At 36.1% G+C, this 23,086-nt stretch overlaps 1 long non-coding RNA gene and 1 other non-coding gene across 2 annotated transcripts in view; one reads left to right on the top strand and one right to left on the bottom strand.

Annotated features, from left to right (window-relative positions):
* Positions 1-23,086, top strand: part of LOC149630008 (uncharacterized) — a 236,726-nt gene that overhangs the window by 53,088 nt on the left and 160,552 nt on the right. The window lies entirely within an intron of this gene.
* TRNAE-UUC (transfer RNA glutamic acid (anticodon UUC)) lies at positions 21,361-21,432 on the bottom strand. The gene has a single exon. It is a non-coding gene; the product is annotated as a tRNA-Glu (tRNA).

Below are 23,086 nucleotides of genomic sequence, written 5' to 3'. Positions count from 1 at the left end.
TGTCACGTTCATGAACTAAATGAAGCTTAATTGGGCTGGTTCCAAGCTCACTTAAAGTTTGGTTGAAATCCCCCTTTTCTTTTGCTATAACGGCTTCTTCGATGCTACTCGTAGATATAATACTTAATGGGCTTCCAATAAAGAGTGAAGAAGTACTAGCTTGACTATCCATTGGTGTTGCACTACTATTTTGGCTATCATACGGTTCACGTAGAGACGCGTAGCAGTTGTGACAAATCTTTTGTCCTGGAACCAACGACATCCTTCCTGTAGAGTCGAACGTTTTTACATCATCCAGTGTCAAGCAATGCAGTTTCACTGTAATATAAATGTAAAATGTCAGTTTTTTTTCTATTCTTAAAGCGAAAAAATTATCAATTATACAAACCTTTTATCGACCTCGAGTGAATTTTAAAAGGATCAATGCATTTCAATTGAAAAGACGAGTATTTTGTTATGAACATGGCATAATGGTGATTGCACACTGTATGGATAATGAAGTTTTTTGAATTGGTCCGCAAAACAAGTGTCTCTTGCTCCTCTTCATTCAAAGCTTTAAATTCTTTCAGTCCTTTAATTTTGCACTGGGTGATTTTATGTCAAAGTTCATTTTTAAACTCCCCAACGGAACATTAAGGTAAATTAAACGTATCGTCGTATTCCATTCTCAAGCTTTCGAAATACTATTTAAAAATGCCACAGAGAATACTGGCATTCATTATTTCAGTTTGTAACATAATGCATTATCAGATTGTCTAGCAGACTAACTTTTATTTGACTGTTTTTCCAAATATATGAGCTAAAAATAAGTTATTAAGGCACTGAAAGTTCAGGAAAAAAATTCTAAAATTTGACAAATTTGATGATTTGGTTTTTTCCTTAAAAATCCTCTAAGGACCCAAAAAGTCATATAGAGACTAATATTTTCTGAAAGGCCTTGCTTATAACTACCTTAAAAAGTGTTTTCAGAAGAAATTGATGTTGCACCTTATTGGCTGTGGGCCATTGAGTTGACCCCCCCGAAAATTTAAAATTCCTGTTTGGGTGTCAATGACGAGGCATGTAATTATCGCAGCGTTTTAAAATATGGGTCAGCGTATTCACCACATAGTTTTCTATAAGTGTGCGAAATTTACTGATTATATCTCATACCAAAATTTAAATATGAAATCTTTACTGAAAGGTATGAAAAACGGCATCGGCAAAAAACGAAAATCAGTCTTTTTTTAAAATCGCTGTAAGTCCGGAGCTATTCAAAAGAATGGCCCAATAATTGAGATAATTCTATTATTTGTGCCTAGAAACAAGTGTTCCAAGTTAGAACAAAATCGACCGACCCCTGGTGTGAACACTCCCTGATACCACATGGAATAACCCAACTATTAAATGGATCTCATTGAAATTTTAAGCAGATATTGAGGGCCCGAATTGTAGTTCTGTAGAATTTTTTCTAAACAGTTAATAGAATACAAAAAAACTACATCGAAACAAAAAACCTTCCTTATACATTAAAGTCAGTATGAAGTCTTATACAAGAGAGCTATCACTTCTTAGAATTTGCATCACAGAGGGCTAGACAACACTGCACTGAAGTTAAGCTAAGAGAGAGGGAGGAATTGTCTCATGCCCAAACAGTGAAAACTATTTATTACGTCATAAAATCCTAGCGCTTAGATTTTTCACATATTGCTTTGAAAATAAATACGCACTTAGTTGTCGAGCTGCTTTAACGTTGATCTCGGGTCGAGTACTAGGCTAGCTGATCTAGATCGATAAATGAAACATGGAACTTTTTCATAGATCAAGGAGAGCGTCCCAGAGCAGTAAATGCAATACCCTACTAGTTATATGGTCAGCCTTATCTTAGAGCACTTTTGTGAAATCAAAGATTACTAAGCCAATAATTTACTTAGCATACAATAGCGCTAATTTTTTGATATAAAATTTTTATAAACCACCATTGAGCGACACAATTTTCTCTAGTCGACATATTTGACCATTTACGAGGCCAAATAGACGGACGAAAGAACATTGGTGTACAAAAAATCTTTCGATCAACGTGTTCGAAACTACCAAACAGGAAGAATACTACGAAATTATTTGCATGACTTATTACTGGAAATTTAGCTACAAACCAGTCACTTCAAAATGTATTTCGTTGCTGTCATGTAAAAACGTACCTCAAAATTGAATGCCCCAAATATATCAGAACTAACATCTAATATATATACGGATAAGCCGATAACGTTGTAAAATAATCGTATTGCATCGGAAGCGATGTACGATTCAAAAGTTCGTCTTCGTAGCGTATAATGAAAGTCTCTTTCTAGGAAAAGAACGTTAAATGCCTAGATTTAGATTTATTTGTAGTCAAACTTAAAATTGTCTTGCATCGTAAAAGAGATGATTTTTGAATTCGTCAAACCTAAAAAGAAACAAAGAATTAATGCAAAACTACTCCTTACTTGCAAGATATTATTTTGAAATACGCGTGCAAGAAAATAAAAAATATACCACTATTACTCAGGTAAAACTATTAGTCCCATTTATACCTTGTAGCTAAGAAGAAACCAAAAAAATTGCCAAAACGCGGTTCTATAGAACCTTCGCCCGCTCGGACCGGTTCTGTTTCCCTCCCATTCCTCTCTCCATCTCTTGGAGCTCACGAGTCACTAACCACAGCTTGAGTCGCTCCTATACAGGGTAAAGCATTCGCCGGCGTCCAGTCAAGATGCTGCTCCGAAAGCATTGGTGCGGCAAACGGGGTGGCCAAGCGACTGGACCACCCCGACTTATCCATCGAGGACCGAGTTCGGCGGCAGCCAATTGCGAGAAACGCAAAATGTGGCGGTACCAGACAAGTCTTCGATCTGCTAGGGGAAGATCATCTAGCACATCAGAAACCCCGGTATTTAACAGATTCACATAACGCTCTCCGTTTAGATTCTCTTCAAGAAAAACAGGTCCAATCACGCGGTCACCAAGCAATCCACACCAAAAGTTCATTCTCCAGTTTTCTTGATGATGGTGAGGTCTTAGCTAATGGAGGTTTTCCATCGACCAGTAGTGCATGTTGTGACGTTAACTGTACCGTCCCGGTAAAATGTGCACTCATCACTTGGAAGCACGTGGCGTAAAAAATCGCCATCAAGTTCAACTTGATTCATTACCCACCTGCAAAAGTCAACACGTGGCCCATAGTTTTGCGGTTTGATGTGTTGGTGAAGGTGGATTTTTTAAGGGTGAAATGCTCCTCCATGCAGAATTCTTAATACCGCCGTATGGGAACAATTTAATTCTGCTCCGATGGCCCTGAACTAGTATGGGGATTTTCCGCAATGCGCTTCATTACTTCAATTCGTCTGGCCACCCCACGTCCTATCCTTTGTACACGTGGCTCTGAATGTCGATCTCGCACTAGGACATTGTGTGGAACCACCGTGCCTCTCTCAAATTTAAAATCACGCGATGGTCCGGATGTGGTCGGTTGGGAAACCTTTCTGCAAAGGTCCTAGAAGCCAACCTTGCGTTTCTCTGACATTCCCCGTAAATAAGAAACATTTCAAGGTAATCCTCAAATTGTACGGTTGGAGACAAGCCATTGTTTGATTGTTGATTAAACATTACTGCGTAATTACTAGCAGACGCCATAACTTGCATTGTTTTCTAACTTTTGTAGCAAGATTTAACAGAACTGAATTGAATGGATCCCCTAATTTGAGGTTTTACAACTACTTATTTAATTTCTGTAATTGCGCCTGTAAATCCCTAACAACGTTTCCCTGCATTACACCTATGCTTTTGGAGCAGCATCTTGACTTGACGCAGGCGAATGCTTCCATCCTGTATACTTTCGTTCTCTCTCCTACTATATCTGCAACCCTCTTTCAACAAGCGACTGTAGAGGAAGAAGTGTAGTATCAGGCTGGCATGCCGTACGTAGCGGTTTCGAATGCCGGTGGTGGTGGAGAAGAAAATAAATATTGCAATTTTAAAAATCGTTGACAAAAAATTTATAGAGCCAGTGCCACCTAGAAGTGGTTTTACGAAGTACTATTTAAAAATTACGAACGAAACTTCTTCTTCTACATACCAGGTCAAAATAATAGCCCATCGTAACTCTTAAAATGTGTTAACCCAGGCTGTTGAAATTAAGAGGGTTTCAAAACTAGTCTAGAAAAACAGTTCTCTACCGACTACCGTGCAAGTGTGAACATAGCTTTCATTCCACTATTTCATCAAAATACCTAAAAATGTAAAATTTCTTGCTGAAATTATACTTTTACACAGACGAGACTCACGTCAGATTTTCAATGCAACAAATTCCGATTGAAATTAATTTTACATTTCCACTTATTAGCTCAAGAGTCAACTTTAGTAGAATATTTCAGGGAAATTTCAAAAAAACTATTAATTGATTCTCTTATGCCACGTGAATACCAGCCAGGGTAAGACTATTAGATTCGCATCTCAAATGAGCCCAAAAGTAGAAATTAGCTTTAGCGTGGTTTAAAAATGTTAGTCTTCTGATTGAGTAACTAAAAATAGCACGTGTATACTTACATCGAATGTGTTTTCAGATGCTCAAATATCATATCGTCATCCATTTCTATTCCCTTAAACAATAGAAAATTTTAAAACTAAATCAAAATGCACACACTTGATACGAAATCATTTTGCTATCGTCCCATTAAAACGAATTCCCATTCAACCGAAATGTGACAACGTTTTTTAGAAACTAGCGTAGTGACGGATTTCAAATCAATGGGATTTTACAGAATATTAATTTCTAATCAATGGGATTTGCCTGGTAATCCCATTGATACGATATGAATACTAGCGCCGTTCACAGTATTATGACAAATTGTATGAATGCTCAATGATCAGGGTGAGATCAGGAACGTAAATAAACCATATATTATTGTCCGAAAGTTACGTTGGGGGCAATTCTCTAGCTTTCTTAACGAGTTATCGCAAGTGATAACTATCGTCTAAAGGGTTGTTGTCAACCTCGTGCCGTCTATAAGAGAGCGATATCAAATACGTAATTAGTCATAGTTGTCATCAAACCTTGATCGAAAATCGGCGGATGTCTCGTGAATTCCGCTCGTGCTAACAAGGTAAGCAAGTTAAAATTTTACAGTCTTTGGTTATAAAACGAGCGATAACTGATCGACCAGTTTAACCCTTTCGATAAGTTATCACTCTCGTGAATATTAAAGAAGGTAAAATTTCAACTTCCCCACATTGTTTTATATTAGCACTAGCGGAATTCACAGGACATCCGCCGATTTTTGATCAAGGTTTGATGACATACATACATAATCAACTATTTATATATTGCGCTCTCATAGAACGCACGAGGTTGACACCCTCCCTTTAGACGATAGTTATCACTTGCGAAGTTGCGATAACTCGCTTTAAAAGTTAGAGAATTGCCCCCATTATCTGGGGAGATAAATAATTGTATTATAATAATATTGTATTGTGTGAAGGAAGATTAGGTTTAGGAATTTTAGTTAGATTTGTTAAGTTCTTTAAATTTACTTCAATGTTAGCTATTACTTTTTACCTCTCCGAGTGACGTATGTCACGGAGAGGTTCTAATTTCGACGTGTCTGTGTGTCTGTCTGTTGTTACACCCACGTGACCGCGTTCGCAGTTTGCAAATCGGAGCAAACGTGTATTCAATTTCCAGACCGCATTTACAGTCCCGGAAATTGTATTCAACTTACAGGCTATTACTCCATTGCCTGTCTAACAACTCTGTTCATTTGTCCACCCCACATGGACACCAGTCTGAACTTACTGGCTTCTAAACACCACCATCTTCTAGTCTTTCGCCCATTTCACATGGACACCAGTCCGTACTTACTGGCTTCTTAACACCACCATCTTCTGGTCTTTGTTTTTGTCCATACCACATGGACACCAGTCTGTACACCTGGCTTCTAACACCACCATCTTCCGGTCTTTGTTTTTGTCCATCCCACATGGACACCAGTCTGTACACCAGGCTTCTAACAACACCATCATCCTTAAGGTAAAGACATACGCGGCGATCGGCTAGGGTTACGAGAAACGTCTAGCCTTCAAATGGAGGGGTCTTCCTCCAAGGTTCACGCAATTGCGATGTTCTTATCTTCAGCTGCGATTCGAATCCTTTATATACTAACTATTTGAGTAAGGCGAAGCAACCGGCGTATGCTTCATTTCAAACGCCAATATTAGTCAAATTTTTCAAGATTGTTTAATTATACTCTTTTAAAACGATGTAACGCTCAATAAGGCGAACAACTAGCGAAGAAAATATTAAATATTAATTATATTTATTTTAATATTTAAGATAATCTCTTTTCTCAATTCAAAATTAATACGGAAAGAGTTTAAAAGCAGTCTATTTTTTTTTTCTGTGTGTGTCTGTCCGTTGTCACACTAGTGCGCCGCGTTAGCAGTTCGCTTTGTTTTGATGTGTTAAGAAATCCTACAGAACCTTAATATTCACTTTTTCCATAATATAAAGTGAATATGTGGAAATCTTTTTCGTAATTACGATGCATTTAGTACTTTTGTAGCTTTAAAGCTCTGTTTCATTTTGATGTTCCAAGGATGTTTTTTAATATTATTATTTGAAATGGCTGTTTATATATTACTTAAGCTATACTACATCTGTATATTATATAAAAACGTCTTGGTTTGGACCAAGGCCAAAAAAACAAACGATATGTGTGAGGTTTATCAATTGACTGAAGTTTCAGATATTGAAATTTTTTCTAGTTATTTTTATACACTCAATCCTTAATCAATATTTAATTCAATCAACTGATTTTACTGTTAATCGACCTAGTCCCTCTAAATTAATTGAAAAAATTACATATCTACGCTTTTTCAAGAACAATTACATTTTCCAAAAACATTTTATCGTGAAATTAATTTATCATGTTGAGGATACAGTATTGAATATTTGAAATGTTCTTCTGGATGTCTAAAAAAGCATGCGAACTTTGGCATAACTCGAATGGAAAATGTAAATATTTGATCATGGATGCCAAACAAGGGTGTTGCGCGAATTTATACATTTAATATCGTATATCGAAATGCTACATTTCTATTGTCGCCTCTTTGATGGTAAAGTTGCACTGGAACTTCCTTTTCCGTACTTAAGAATTTCTTGGTCATAACTCAGTCTATGGTAATATTGGCTGAGTGTGTTGCGACGGCTCAGATGACCCATACACTGAAACCACTGGTGATTATAAAATGCCATATATTGGGAAAATAGAGGAAGGGAGGGGGTGTCGGAGTTAAATGTGACCTTCTTGGCATAACTAGTAATGAATGATGTGTTTAACCATATTATTTCCGCGGGAAATGAATATAACAAGTCAGAGACGTATTTCTGTTTATGTGATCTTTACCCTTTACCACACAGGGTAAACTTTAATGCTTTGTCTTAAGTAGACGACATTCACTCTAAACGACAGTCTTATCTACAACTTAAAACAGATTTAAACTTCTTTTGGTGCAAACTTGAAAATTTGTCAAGCCAGCAACAATTAAAACTATGTCGGTCAAGATGCTCACAAGTTAGTGAGCATCGACACGAAATCCCTTCAAAATAATTAATTTCATGATAAAATGTTTTCGGAAAATGTAATTGTTCTTGAAAAAGCGTAGATATGTAATTTTTTCAATTAATTTAGAGGGACTAGGTCGATTAACAGTAAAATCAGTTGATTGAATTAAATATTGATTAAGGATTGAGTGTATAAAAATAACTAGAAAAAATTTCAATATCTGAAACTTCAGTCAATTGATAAACCTCACACATATCGTTTGTTTTTTTGGCCTTGGTCCAAACCAAGACGTTTTTATATAATATCTGTCGCTTCAGTCTTAACGTAATTAAATTTTGAGTAATTATGTTTTCTTTACCGCTTATTATTATGTCCAATTACGATGGTCAAAACATGTATCTAGCAGGGCCCGAACGTTGCACCTTCCGCGTGTTAGGCTGACGAGATAACCACTACACTACACATACCTGGTAATACTGAGATTCCTAAGAGATCTAGCTTATTATTATGTCCAATCACGATGGTCAAAACATGTATCTACCAGGGCTCGAACCCGGGACCTTCCGCGTGTAAAGCGGACGTGATAACCACTACACAATGAATACTTGGTTGTTCTGAGTTTTCGAAGAGATCTAGCTTATTATTGTGTCCAATAACGATAGTCAAGTCATGTATCTACCAGGGCTCGAACCTGGGACCTTCCGAGTGTAACGCGGACGTGATAACCACTACACCATAGATACTTGGTTATTTTGAGTTTTCGAAGAGCTCTAGCATTATTATTATGTCCAATCACGATGGTCGAAACAAGTACTTCTGTAATTAACTAAAATTAACATACTTAGACTTAATTGTTTCTGATTAGACTAGCCGATCGCACACCCTGAATACTTCATTGTTAAATTAAGAGTATTCCGAAAAGTAACTTCGCTCTAGTTTTTCAGTTAGAGGTGGTTAAATATCACGAAAAACCCCATGTTAATCTTCATAGGAAAATTGGTAAAAGCATGTGAATTTTGCTTTAACGTTACTAAAGAGTATCAAGTCATATCTACAAGGGCCTACCGGCCCTGTAGAATAGAATAATCCTTGGATTGTTATTTCAGACGAAAGCTAAGGCCTGGATTCTGTCGGGTAAATCAAGTCTGATCCGCAATAGGCTTAGTGAAACAAAGAGTAAATAATTGAGACCTGAGGTGCAGTAAACTTTGGGTTTTGATTATCGTGGCTGTAATGAAGGGACATTAACGGTTCAGAGTGAGCCGAAAGTTAAATACACGTTTAAATAATCAGATTTAGATTTTACAATAGAAGAAAGCATCATGGTAGCAATTAGATCAGTGAAAGGGATAATCGTTATCGGGTTAGTGGTATGCATCAGAGAATAAAATTTAACATAGAACTTATATATTCTTTGTAAATAATGATTTGAAACCTAGGATTAGCGGATGATTATATATTTTGACAATGTAGAGATAACTATTCAATGACTTAAGCCTCGTTAGACAAAACAAAGCGAAAAAATGTTGCTCTAGTATTTCGATATTGAGTCCTATACTAGTCTTTTCCCCGACTCGGAGAGGTAATATTTTGGTTTTCCCAACTTGTTTTGATTTTCTTTGATAGCTTTAAGAGTAAATTTACCTTATTATACCTTGATAAGTCTATTAGGTTTTTTTCTTGTTTGGTTGAGTAATAGTTTTTCTTGTTTGGGTTTCTTATGTTTCAATAGTTTTTGCCTTTTGGGTGTGACTTGTTAAGCTAGTCTTTAGTTTTTTAAAATTGTGGATTTTATTTTCAGGTTTATTGGCCAGCGGAGGAATTAAAAGGGAAAATTTTAATTTTTTATTATACAAAGATTTATGCATATTTTTACTATTAACTATCATTTTGGCTATAGATTTACATTATTTTTATTTTTCCTTCGAGGCTTTTTTAGTTCCTCTTTTAACACTAATTGTTGGGTATGGTTTTCATCCTGAAAAGTCAAAGGCTGGGGTTTATATATTATTTTATACTATATTTGGTTTTCTTCCTCTTTTGCTAGGGTTATTATGGGTGGGTAGGGATTTAGGTAGTATGAACTTTTTTACTATAGTTTGAGTAACTTAGGGAGTTATTCTTATTTATTTAGCTTTTTTGATTAAATAACCGGGGTACAGAGTGCATTTAGGGCTCCCTAAATCTCATGTAGAAGCACCTTTCTTTGGTTCAATGATTTTAGCCGAAGTTAAATTAAAAAAAGGTGGTATGGTATGTTACGGTTGATTCCCTTGTTTTGGGGTTTTTAGTTGTATATGGGGATATTCTTTTATCGTTTTTCTAGGGAGAGGGGTTATTATGAGCATTGTTTGTTTATCTCAGAGAGATCATGAGTGAATCATATACTGGCTCCTTATAAGTTACTCAGCCACACTGGCCTAATGTATCCAGCATTTTCTTCCCGCCATAAAAGTGTTACCTATATGCGACCCCCAGTGAGAGAAAATAACACTACTCTCGGCGCTTACGTATTTCCGGTGAAAAACCGGAAAAGGGGATCAACCAATGAAACTTTGAACTGAAAGGTAGTTAGTATAAGCAGACGACGTTTTAGAAATGTTGTGATTGTTTGCGGACGGTTCACAGTCGAACTTTATCTTTGAGATTATTTTAATGGATTAAGGTTGGCGCAATAGGAAGTGTTACATTTAAAATGGCAAAATTTTGGATATTTTTTTGACAAAGCCCAAATGAAATAACCCGAAACTCATTTGAATTCACGGCGTTGTCTACGGAATAAGAATTTTTATTCCGTAGGAAACGTTCAGAGGAGTAACTAATGGTGAGAGAACCAAAATTTATCTAAAAATAAGAGCTAACAACAACTTAATAGTCATCTCGAAAACCTTACTAAACTTTTTAATAATGCGTCTAAAAGAACGAATAGAAAAACTTTCTCCATATACTAATTTCAAAGCCCTAAGAGAGGGCGCCGTCTACTTTCACTTTCACCCGCCTCCCCTCCTCTCGACTATTCGGAATAAAATGCTGGATACATTAGGATAGTGTGACTGAGTAACTTATAGGGAGCTAGTATATGATTCGCTCATGACGGTACAAAACTCTCTAGACCTTACCTTAACAACCAAACACTGTAAAACATTCATATTCGTGAATGATTATGGTTATGGCTTGACACTCGCTAGCGCCGATTAATCAGTGTAATCGGTGTACATTTGTAAGAGTTTAGACCATTTTGGAAATTATTTACAGTGAAATTAAAACACAGGGGTGATGCCGCCATTGGGGTTTTCTCTCTCTCTTGCCTAGAAGCACCGCTATAGGCAGTGAGAGTTGATGTATGAATTCGCGTCCACTATATATGCATCTACTATTATATATTTACATTTTCCTTTCGAATTATGTCAGAGATCGCTTGATCTGTTCAGACATTCAGCAGAAAATTTCAAATATTCAATATTGATCTCTCAACACGTACTCCCTTCAAAATAATTAATTTCCTGATAAAATGTTTTCGGGAAATGGAATTATTCTTGAAAAAGCGTAGATATGTAATTTTTTAAATTAATTTAGAGGGAATGGATCGATTAACAGTAAAATCAGTTGATTGAATTATATATTGAATAAAGATTAAAGGAATAAAAATAAAAGGGTCAGTCCAGGTGAAATCAGGCAGTGTCCCGACGGCACCATCACCAATTATGAGGAAACTTTAACCAGTTAAAATATAGACTATTTCATCGGGAAATCCAAGTTTTCAAGTTAAAATTCAATCTAGATTTTAAGATATGAATAATTGAAAAACAGTCACATGGGGGAAGGAAACTTTTCACCCCCAATTCCAGCGATTTTGACAGCCGATATCTAGGTAATAAAACCAAATATAACCTTACAACCTTTTTTGTTCTTCAAATGGGTGGTAGAGCCTAGATTAAGCTAATAATAGTTTGCGAAGAACATTTTGTTTTATTTCTATAAATCATCAAAGTGCTCTTTGAATTCAACCAAACGGGAAAATTAGCCTATAACTTAATATCTCCCGATTCCAAAAACCAAGCTAAAATTAATCAAAGATAATGCTTTCTGGTAGTAATTGAACCGGGGAACACGAAAAATTTCTAGATTTATGGTATGACCAAGGGATGCGGTGCCATTTGCCTTCGAACACCGCCAAGATTTGAAAAATAGTAAAAACATGGTGGTCTTTGAAGCCGTTGCAAGGTACCACCACAACTGAAATATGTACCAAAGTACAAACCATCTGAAAGCCCTTGTCTTAATCTATAACATTTCAAAAATACTAGGATGATATAGAATTCCTTTGTATGTACACGCGACATCAAATCTGAACGAAATTCTGAAAAAAGTTAAAATTTTAAGTTAGCCAAAACAATTGGAAAATGATAATGAACGCAATATGGATTAATCAAAAATGTCTTGATTAGAATCAAGACCTGAAAAGTATGGATAAGACTGAGGTTATCACTTGACTGAAGGATCAGATATTAATTTTTCTTTTTAATTGAAACTTAAAGGCATGCTTAAGAAAAAACAACGTTCCATTACCGTTTTCCGTTGAAATAACTTATTTTACTGGTAATCAATTCCAAAAATTTACTTATCTCGGCTTTTCGACCACAATTCCATTCCCCGAAAACATTTTATCATTACATTAATTACTTTTGGGAGACAACGTGTCAAGATAAGCTAAAAAACAACAAGAAAAACTGAAATAATGGTCTCTTTAGCCATGTAAACAGCCTTTAAATTATTAAAAGCACCATGTAACCCTTTCGAGACAAACAGGACCTGAACAAACTTGAGCTTTACCAGCTACTATTAAAACCAGGGAGAATTTATGTAAACTGGAGTTGAAATATCATCATGTTCAACCTGTGGCACTGAAACTCCCAGTGTTCCTTGTGATGCATCATCTGAATGCTGAGGATGCTGGGAGGACTTCGGTGCCAGGCGTAGCCCACTCGATTCCGCACGCTTAACGACACAAGCTGCTATGATCCAAGGGAATTTTTTCGCTGTTATCTGCTATTTTCACGGACCACTCGCCAAATCAATGTTTCACCTCACTTGAATTTTTCAAGATTATATTAAGATTTGAAGGAACAAAATTCCAGATTACTATTTTCACTACCATCTCCCTCTGCTAACTTGAAGCAAACTTTCCTCTCATTTTGCTGCTCATTACCGGTGTCATTCCCTTGAGTTTCAGTTCTTTATAACTATTATCATGAGTTTTATTTATTTCAAACCAAAATATAAAATAAATTGAATTCTTTTTCGTTTTGTGCTACAAATGTATATAACGTTGTGACGTGCCATATCAAATAGTCTCTAACCATTGTTAGAAACTAAAGAGAGAAATTGCGGAGTAACACTGATCATGCCCTGAACTATGAGAAAGAACAATACGACGGTTGACTAAAGTACACTTGATATTACATCATTTTGCAAAAACCGCGAGTAAAAATCTTACTGTCCCTATTGAATTTGGCGCCATTGGTTTTAGAATAATTAAAATGTTCCACTGCGAAGCGTGCCGGTCACGAATGGGGATGTAACGTCTTTAGGAACCTTTTAAAACGCAAAACCATACACGGACTCTCCCAAAAGTAATTAATGTAATGATAAAATGTTTGTGGGGAATGGAATTGTGGTCGAAAAGCCGAGATAAGTAAATTTTTGAAATTGATTAGCAGTAAAATAATTTATTTCAACGGAAAACGGTAATGGAACGTTCTTTTTTCTTAAGCATGCATTTAAGTTTCAATTAAAAAGAAAAATTAATATCTGATCCTTCAGACAAGTGATAACCTCAGTCTTATCGATACTTTTTAGGTCTTGATTCTAATCAAGACATTTTTGATTAATATTATAACAGGCTTATTGCCGTGGTAATTTACGTAATTTACGTAATTTACCAGTAAATTACCTTTGCAATACGGTAGTTTACGGACCCACATCTCTATACTAACACCAATGGAAATAGTTTTTAAATCGTCGAAGTCTCCTACTGTATCAGCGTTGAACGTCAGATTTTTGGCAGACAGTAATCTTTGATGGGCGTACGTGACTGGCACTGTGAATGTTGTGTACTTCAATTTTCGCATTCCAAATTCGTAACTGATTGGCAATGCTGTCAGGTCCGATTTCTGGAAATGCGTATGAGAAAAACCGTTTGAAGTTGGCCCTTAATCTGAGTATGAAGAGTTGAAACAAGTTGAACTCATTTTCTTTAAAATTATACAGTGAAATGAGAAAAGTTTAATGAAAAATAACGCCTTGCTTTTAAGCGATTTTCATGTTGCCTGAAATGTATTCTCGACCATTTTTACTCTGAATTTCCAAGCAAAGCTCGACCATCCATTTTAAATAGGCCTTTCCAAGAAAACTTAAGAACGTTTAGTCAGTGGAACACGATCTAACAGGCTACTACGTCACACTTGTTTTGTACTTTACTTATTTAAACTTTGCGGGTCAAATGTTTTGCATTACTCATCGCTAGGGGTCGCTAATGGACTAGTCAAAGCAGGCTACAATAAACATCGGAACAAATATGGCACCTGAACATCGTGGTTGTTGTTTTTCATTCTTAATAAACACTCGAAAGAACCAGCCATTATAATTAGTTAAGAGTCAAAGAAACCGAACTAATATCAAAGAACGTAAAAACACTCGATGACCGTTGCTCCGCCAAATTTTACAGAGCAAGAAAGAGCAATTCTCCGGCAGTTTTTGGGGCCAGTGGAAAACGCAACTCTGGGCGAGTGTTGCACTCGTGTTCCCAGTGACGGACGAAAACTGGCCCAGAGTGCGCTTAGAGTGTTCTAGTGCAGTCGGTGGACATCGCTATTAAGTTTACCCAGTTCCTCTCATGAACCCTTCAAGCTCTTTTTAAAGCTTAATCTATCAGCGAAGTGAGAATATAATTTTTCAATTCACGCGTAAGATCAATATTTGAGCCCTAAGGTTTTTAGTCAAGGCGTTACTTGTTGCAATTTTGACATCAATAGCGCGCTCTGGTTACATTTTCTCCTAGCGAGATTTGCCAGAAGTAAAAGACAGCCTACGCAGCGGGAGTTGTGCCAATTTTCAAATTTTCCTCTCTTGTGTGGAATAGATCTGCTTGGCAACTTGAATAGCACTCAATGAAACCGAGGGTGGGACACTTATTTCAAACTAAGGGCTAAAATGTTATATTTATAGTGACAAACCTCCACGGTATCTTCATTACCATCATTCACGTGTATGTACCTTAAAATATAAGCTCAATTAGGAAAGCGTATTTTACAACACCAAGAGCAAAACCAAGGGGTGGTACCAAACTATGAACCTTGAACAAATTTAATGGAAAATTAAGTTTGCTAAGGGTGGTTTTAGAATCCATAAAATTAATGAGACTTTTTAGTGAGAAAGATTTAATTTTCCCAAAGAGATAAGGTTAAAATTTACTTCCAAGTGAGGGTAAAATAGAAACCGTTATGAAAACAAGTCACGCAAATACAATTTTTGCATTAGCTACGTGTGGTTGAGAGTGAAGAGAGCGTGCTAGTTTCGTATGAGCTAATGTAGTACATAATTCGTGTTTTCTCTTTCGCTAAGGTAATATTCGAGATTACCCAACATTTGGGGTACTTAAAGTTTTTACCACGCCTAGGTAAAAGGGTCTTTTCAGACTTTTCGTCTACCCAACCTCTCTCCAAACACAAACCAAAAACATGCACACTCTCAGGTCATAATCTTAAATGTCTTTCACACTCGTAGCGATTGAAGGGTCAACGACAACTATAACAAATAAAACCAACACAGCCTTTATAAATTAATAAAAAATGTCTTTTTAGGCAAAGACGAGAAAAAGTAAACGATAAGAGAAGAAAATGGACTCACCGAAGTCCAGATATTAAAATTTTTCAGTTAGAAGACATAATTATGAAACATCAATTATTTCAAGAAAATACATTAACATGACCCATATATATCATTTTAAAAATAATGCACGTTTTTGATTTTTTTCTCTCAAATATTTGCAATTCGGTTGAGCCCTATAAGGCGAAAAAATGGACAGAAAAAGGTTAGTAGCTGATAAAGTAAAAACCGTACCAAACAAAAAGTGTTCGTTAATTTGTAAGTTTTCCTAGTTTCAAAAGTTAATGTAATGTATAGCTCTCAAAAGATCACGACACATTTACAGATTTTTTCGACACTAATATCTACATCAAATTCAAACTGCCTATGTTACTTTCCGCTTCGCAATTTTTCCCATTTAAAAATAAAAAAATAACCTCATAAATCTCAACTTTTTCAGATATGAGAGTATTTGAACCTTCTTAAAGACCATGTCAGTCGAAAGTAAAACGAAGTATCAAGCTAGTATCCCTTTAAAAAATTATTGAAGATATTTTTTCCAGAGCTAATATTGAGAGCAAAATACTAGGGTAAATAATGTTCAAAAATATTTTTCGCAAACGAAATTTTTGTAAAAAAAACTAAGATAAGAATTTTTTCAAATAATTGATGTTTCATATCATGTGTTCAAAAGTGAAAATTTAATTACATCTATTACACAACTTCAATCCTGACTGCTTGACTTGACAATCAACGTCCCATCAAACTCAAATTGCTTTCCCTTCATTTTCACAAGCAAATCATAGAGCAAGCGGTAGTTATACCACAAAAAGATTAATTAGGCCTGTGCACAAAAATATTCCATAGATCTGAGCACCAACATGTGTCTTAGACTTTTGCACCAACGCATGTCACAGATATGTGCACCAACAGTAGTCATATACTTATCGGTAATCTAGCTTAATTACCTGTAATCGGCAATCAAGCTTAATTACCTGTAGTCGGTAATCAAGCTTAAATACCTGTAATTTGTAATCGGTAATCTAGATTAATAACCTTGAATTGTTACTATCCATATGTATTGAGGAAGGCATCAGTTTCGAAATTATCAGCAAAATCGATTAGTTACCACAAAAATTATTTGTTAATTCTAATTCGTTCCTTAAAAGTCTTTTATATTTCAATTTCAGCTCTCTTAGACTATAGAGACAGTTACAATAAAGGTGATTTAACAAGATTACCGACGACTGGTAATTAAACTAGATTATCGACGACGGGCAATTAAGCAAGATTACCAACGACCGGTAAATAAGCCAGATTACCAACGGCCGGTAAATAAGCCAGATTACCGACGACCGGTAATAAAGCCAGATTACCGACGACTGGTAATAAAGTCAGATTACCGAAGACTGGTAATTAAGATACACTCTAAGAAAAAAAGGTTCTACTTTGCCGAGAAAAGGGTTCTTAACGCTTGTCCCCTATTTTAAACCCTTTTTTTGATCTACAAAGAACTCTTGATATGAGTTCTCTATAAAGCCCTAAGGAGTTCATCTACGATCCGAGCTGGGGTTTTTCTTTGAACCAAGTTAGTTTCTTTTGGAACCGTATTAGGTTCCTCCCTGAATCATGTGGCGTGTGCATCAGAACCTTGTTCAGTTGTAATCGGAACCATGTGTAGTTTGACTGAGAACCGTGTTGAGTTCGACTCTGAACCCCGCTTCGTACGGCTAAGAATTGTATTGCGTTAAACCCAGAACCCGGTTTAGTTCGACCCAGAACCCTGTTTAGTTATAATCCGAACGCTGTGTAGTTCGACTCTGAACCCTGTTTAGTTATAAATAGAACGCTGTGTAGTTCGACTCTGAACCCTATCGAGTTTGCCTCTGAACCCTGTCGAGTTTGACTCTTAACCCTGTCGAGTTAGCCTAAGAACCGTGTTGCAGTCAACCCAGAACCCGTGTAGCTCGACTCTGACTACGGTTTAGTTCAAATCTGAACCTGATTTATTTTGACTCAGAACCCTCGTTTGATTCAAATCCGTTGGAAATACATTATAGGGAGAGGGCAAACCCTTTCTTGCCACGTCATAGGCCTATATCTCTTACCTCGATTCCATCCCCTAACGGGGGAATTTAAGCATCGCGCCTACAAACGCTCCCCTAAGTAGAGGTATAAAATGACGTCGGATGTTCTTTCCCTCCCTGACAAACGCCCACTCCCTATAGCATATGACCACCTCATAGAGGTTCTTATTTTAACAGTGTTAGGTTGCAATCATGACAATGATATTAAATTTTTCTCTCTTGGTGACTCTTTAAAAACACTTCACCATGAAGTATAAGTTTACATTATATATAAATGTAGTAAAGCTGAATTAAAGAGTAAACACCAAATTTGAAATATTAATATAAAATAATTTCTTGGAATATTGAAATGAAACAGAGTTTTATAGCTACAAAACTACTAAAGGAATCGTATTGCCGAAACATTTCTAAGATATTTTCATTTAATATTCAGCAATAAGAAAATGTTATGATTTTGTAAGAGATCAATTCATCCTACTCGCTTTATATTAACCTTGTGTTTCTATTCATATACAATCTTCATTACTCGTTCTATATAAACTTTCACTTGTGCCGTTCCAAAGAAAAGAAGATTATCTTAAATAATTAAATAAATATAACTGATATTAATTTTTTTAATCGTCAGTATTTTACCTTAATTCTAGTTAAGCCGTTTTAAGAAACACTATTCTTAAAATGAATTTAAACAAAGCTATTGTTGACGTTTGACTTCTAGCGTATAGCGTTTTCACAATTTTTGGAAATTTAGGGTATATAAGGCGACTAATTCACAAATGATAAAAATAAGAGCAATTGCGTTAGCATTTGGTGGAAGCCCTGCCATTGGGTGGCTAAACGTTTCTCGTTTCCGTAGCCGATCGCGCGTACATCTTAACCCCAACGATGATAATGTAGTAGAAGCTAATGTTCCAGATTGGCGTGTATGTGGTATACACAGAAGCCCAATGGCGTTGTCAGAAGCCAATAAGTACAGATTTGCGTGTATGTGGTATATACCATACGAAAGACAAGTGTGAAGATAGCGTAATGAAGTAGAATTTTCCTAATTTCTGTTAACTGCGAACGCGGTCCGGAAATTGCGAACACGGTTGCTCTTATTTGCCAACTGCGAACGCGGTGATAGACAGACACACACACACGCACACCCACCCCGACACACCCCCACACAGACACACACACAGACACGTCCAGTGTAATACCTCTCCGTGACGTCATCGTCACTCGGAGAGGTAAAAATGGTTAGGTTCTATGCTATTAATATTTAAATTTTTGGTGGTCAAATTAGGGGTATCAACGTCAGAAAACGAAAATATTTTAAACGCAACCTACGATCAAGGTGATATATATAATAAATAGTTAATTATAATGAATAATTTTTCACAGAACAATTTTGGAGAATTGAGGCCAGAAGAGATAGAAGAAAATTTAAACACAACTAATGATCAAGGTAATACATGATAAATGATTGTGTTACGATTATACTATAAGTTTCTAAAATTTATTATTAATAATATTTCATCTTTCTTTCGTCAAATTAGGACAATCAACGTCAAAAAATGATCATAACTTCAACGCGTCTAACAATCAAGGTGATATACAACAAATGTTTGCGTTTAGATTACACTATAACTTTTCATTCATAATTAATATTTAATTTTTTAGTAGAAAACCTAGGAGAAATATTGAAGTCAGACAGTTACATTCTTGAAGCAATGAATGAGGCTGGTTGTAAGTCTATCAAGTTTTCCGTCATTTTAATATATAATTATATACGTGAAACCTAAATTTCCAGTTTCCCATTTGGAATACGTGGCAAACCTTGAAGCAATTGCAAACGAGGAAGAAGAAGATTTTGGAGAACCGGAAGCCAAAAATTTTAAAGAAGACCTATACAAATATATGGAAAAATTGTTTTAAAAAAACTTTAATTCATGTTTAAAGATATAAATCCATAAATTTGGACTTCACTATTCGCACAATTTTCTCGAAGGCCATAGTGAAGGCAACTTTGACCTAATAATGTAAATTCTATGAATCCTGAAAATCTCTAAAGAAAAACTTTCATCAAATGTAAATAAGAAAAAGATTTCGCATATTAAAAAATATCATTTAAATAAAATTTAGTAATTTTAAAAAGAGGAAAATTTTTCCTAAAAATATTTCTGTATATAAATTTAAAGGTGATAAATTTAAAGTTCCTCTGAAAATTATTTTTTAAATAAAATCTATAAAGTTTTATAAACAGTGTATAAATATTTTTAATATCAAATTCTAAAAAAATTTTGTACAGGAAAATATTTTTAAATGCATTTTAATAATTTAAGAAAGTTACAGTTCTTGTAGGAAAATATTTTTTTCCATAAAAGTTAGAAATTGAAGAGTGAGTTTTTCTAAAAACAAATTTTTCTATATGAAGTTTAAAAATCTTAAAAATAAAGTTACTTTGAAAAATGTTTTTTTTAAAAAAATACAAAAAAGTTAAAAATTTTAAAAAATGAGTTTTTATAATAATATTATTTTTATATATAAAATTTCTAAATGTAAAATCAAAAGCTTCCCTAAAAATTATTTTCAAAAAGAAGCATGAAAATAATTCACTTTGTAAAATTTAAAAAAAGTTTTTGAAAGATTAAGAAGTTTAAAGTTAAAAAAGTAAAAAATTAATAAGGCTAACATTAAAATCAAACCAATTAAAGGAAGTAATGGGAGATTAATAATGAAATGAAAATGAGACATTTTCTTACCTATTCTTCAAAAACGGTACAAAAGCACACGTTCCGATACCGGTAATCGACCCCGGGCCTTCTGGGTGAAAGCCAGATATCCTAGCAACTAGACAACATCGAATTGGTTCGAACAACCCTAAATAATATTCCTATAAATGTTACTTTAATTTTATTCCTTAAACACGGTACAAAAGCACTGTCTCCGATACCGGGAATCTGACCCGGGCCTTCTGGATGAAAGCCAGATATCCTAGCCACTAGGCCATATCGGACTTGCTCAACCCAGTCTTAATACTATTCATAAACCCATGTCCTTAAGTATACTCTTCACAAGCGGTACAAAAGCACTCGCTCCGATACCGGGAATCGAACCCGGGCCTTCCAGGTGAAAGCCAAATATCCTAGCCACTAGACCATATCGGACTTGCTCGACAGATCTTAATACTATTCATATACCTATGTCCTTGACTCTATTCTTCACAAGCGGTACAAAAGCACTCGCTCCGATACCGCGAATCGAACCCGGGCCTTCTGGGTGAAAGACAGATATCCTAGCCATAAGACCATATCGGACTTGCTCAACCAAGTCTTAATACTACTCATAAACCTATGTCCTTAAGTCTGTACTTCACAAGCGGTACAAATGCACTCGCTCCGATACCGGGAATCGAACCCGGGCCTTCCGGGTGAAAACCAGATATACAAGCCACTAGACCATATCAGACTGATTCAAACAACCCTAAATATTATTCCTATAAATATTTCTTTAAGTTTATCCTTTAAAAGTGGTACAAAAGCACTCGCTCCGATAACGCGAATCGAACCCGGGCCTTCTGGGTGAAAGCTTATATCCTAGCCACAAGACCATATCGGACTTGCTCAACAAAGTCTAAATACTATTCATATACCTATGTCCTTAAGTCTATTCTTCACAAGCGGTACAAAAGTACTCGCTCCGATACCGGGAATTGAACCCGGGCCTTCTGGATGAAAGCCAGATATCCAAGCTACTATACCATATCGGACTTGCTCAATCAAGTCTTAATACTATTCATATACCTATGTCCTTAAGTCTATTCTTCACAAGCGGTACAAAAGCACTCGCTCCGATACCGGGAATCGAACCCGGGCCTTCTAGGTGAAAGCCAGATATCCTAGCAACTAGACCATATCGGACTTGCTCAACCAAGACTTAATACTACTCATAAACCTATGTCCATAAGTATTTTCTTTAAAAGCGGTACAAAAGCACACGTTCCGATACCGGGAATCGAACCCGGGCCTTCTGGGTGAAAGCCAGATAACCTAGCCACTAGACAATATCGAACTGGCTCGAACAACCCTAAATAATATTCCTATAAATGTTACTTTAAATTTATTCTTTAAACATGGTACAAAAGCACTGTCTCCTATACCGGGAATCGGACCTGGGTCTTCTGGGTGAAAGCCAGATAACCTAGCCACTAGACCATATCGGACTGGTTCAAACAACCCTATATATTATTCGTATAAAGTGCCTCTAAGTTTAATCTTTAAAAGCGGTAAAAAATCACTGTCTCCGATACTGGGAATCGACCGAGGTCCTTGTGGGTGAAAGCCAGATATCCTAGCCATTAGACCATATCGGTCTTGCTCAACCAAGTTTTAATATTATTATTCATATACCTATGTCCTTAAGTATATTCTTTAAAAGCGGTACAAAAGCACTCGCTCCGATACCGGGAATCGAACCCGGGCCCTCTAGGTGATAGACAGATTTTCTAGCCACTAGATCATATCGGACTTGCTTAACCAAGTCTTAATACTATTCATAAACCTATGTCCTTAAGTATATTCTTCAAAAGCGGTACAAAAGCACACGTTCCGATACCGGAAATCGAACCCGGGCCTTCTGGGTGAAAGACAGATAACCTAGCCACTAGACCATATCGGAACTGCTCAACCAAGTCTTAATACTATTCATATACCTCTGTCCTTAAGTCTATTCTTCACAAGCGGTACAAAAGCACTGTCTCCTATACCGTGAATCGAACACGGGCTTTCTGAGTGAAAGCCAGATATCCTAGCCACAAGACCATATCGGACTTGCTCAACCAAGTCTTAATACTATTCATAAACCTATGTCCTTAAGTCTATTCTTCAAAAGCGGTACAAAACCACTCGCGCCGATACCGGGAAACGAACCCGGTCCTTCTGGGTGAGAGCCAGATATCCTAGCCACTAGACCATATCGGACTGGTTCGAACAACCCTAAATATTATTCCTATAAATTTGTCTATAAGTTTATTCTTTAAAAGCGGTACAAAAGCACTGTCTCCAATACGGCGAATCGAACCCGGGCCTTCTGGGTAATAGCCAGATATCATAGCCACTAGATCATATCGAACCGGTTCGAAGAACCCCAAATATTATGCAAAATGATGTAATGTCTTGTTTACTTTAGTCAACAGTCATACTGTTCATTCTCATAGCTCAGGACATAATTAATGCTACTCACTTATTTCTCTCTCTAGTTTCAAACAATGTTCAGAGAATATTCAGTGCCGCTGGTCGCACATGATGATATTTCAGCTACAGTTTACATCAATTCTCCCTGGTTGTACTATTAGCGGGTTAAGCACTAAATTGATCTGGTCATGTCTCGAAAGGGTGCTTGTTGTACCTTTTTAAAGCAGTGTTGCCAATTTGTGGGTAATTTCTCACATCGTGGGAAATTTAGGTTTGATGTTAGGCTCTGTGGGGAAAAGGTATTTTTTTCCGAAATCGATCAAATGTCGGAATTTTCGTGTTAAAGGGTTAAAAGTGCAGACTGTGCAATTAAAACTAGTGT

The sequence above is a fragment of the Phalangium opilio genome, unplaced genomic scaffold (assembly GCF_054372755.1).
Source record: "Phalangium opilio isolate 3A_F unplaced genomic scaffold, DU_Popi_V2 ptg000104l_1, whole genome shotgun sequence".
NCBI lineage: Eukaryota > Metazoa > Arthropoda > Arachnida > Opiliones > Phalangiidae > Phalangium > Phalangium opilio.
The sequence above is the reverse complement of the archived record's forward strand: the minus strand, read 5'-3'. Positions and strand labels throughout refer to the sequence as shown.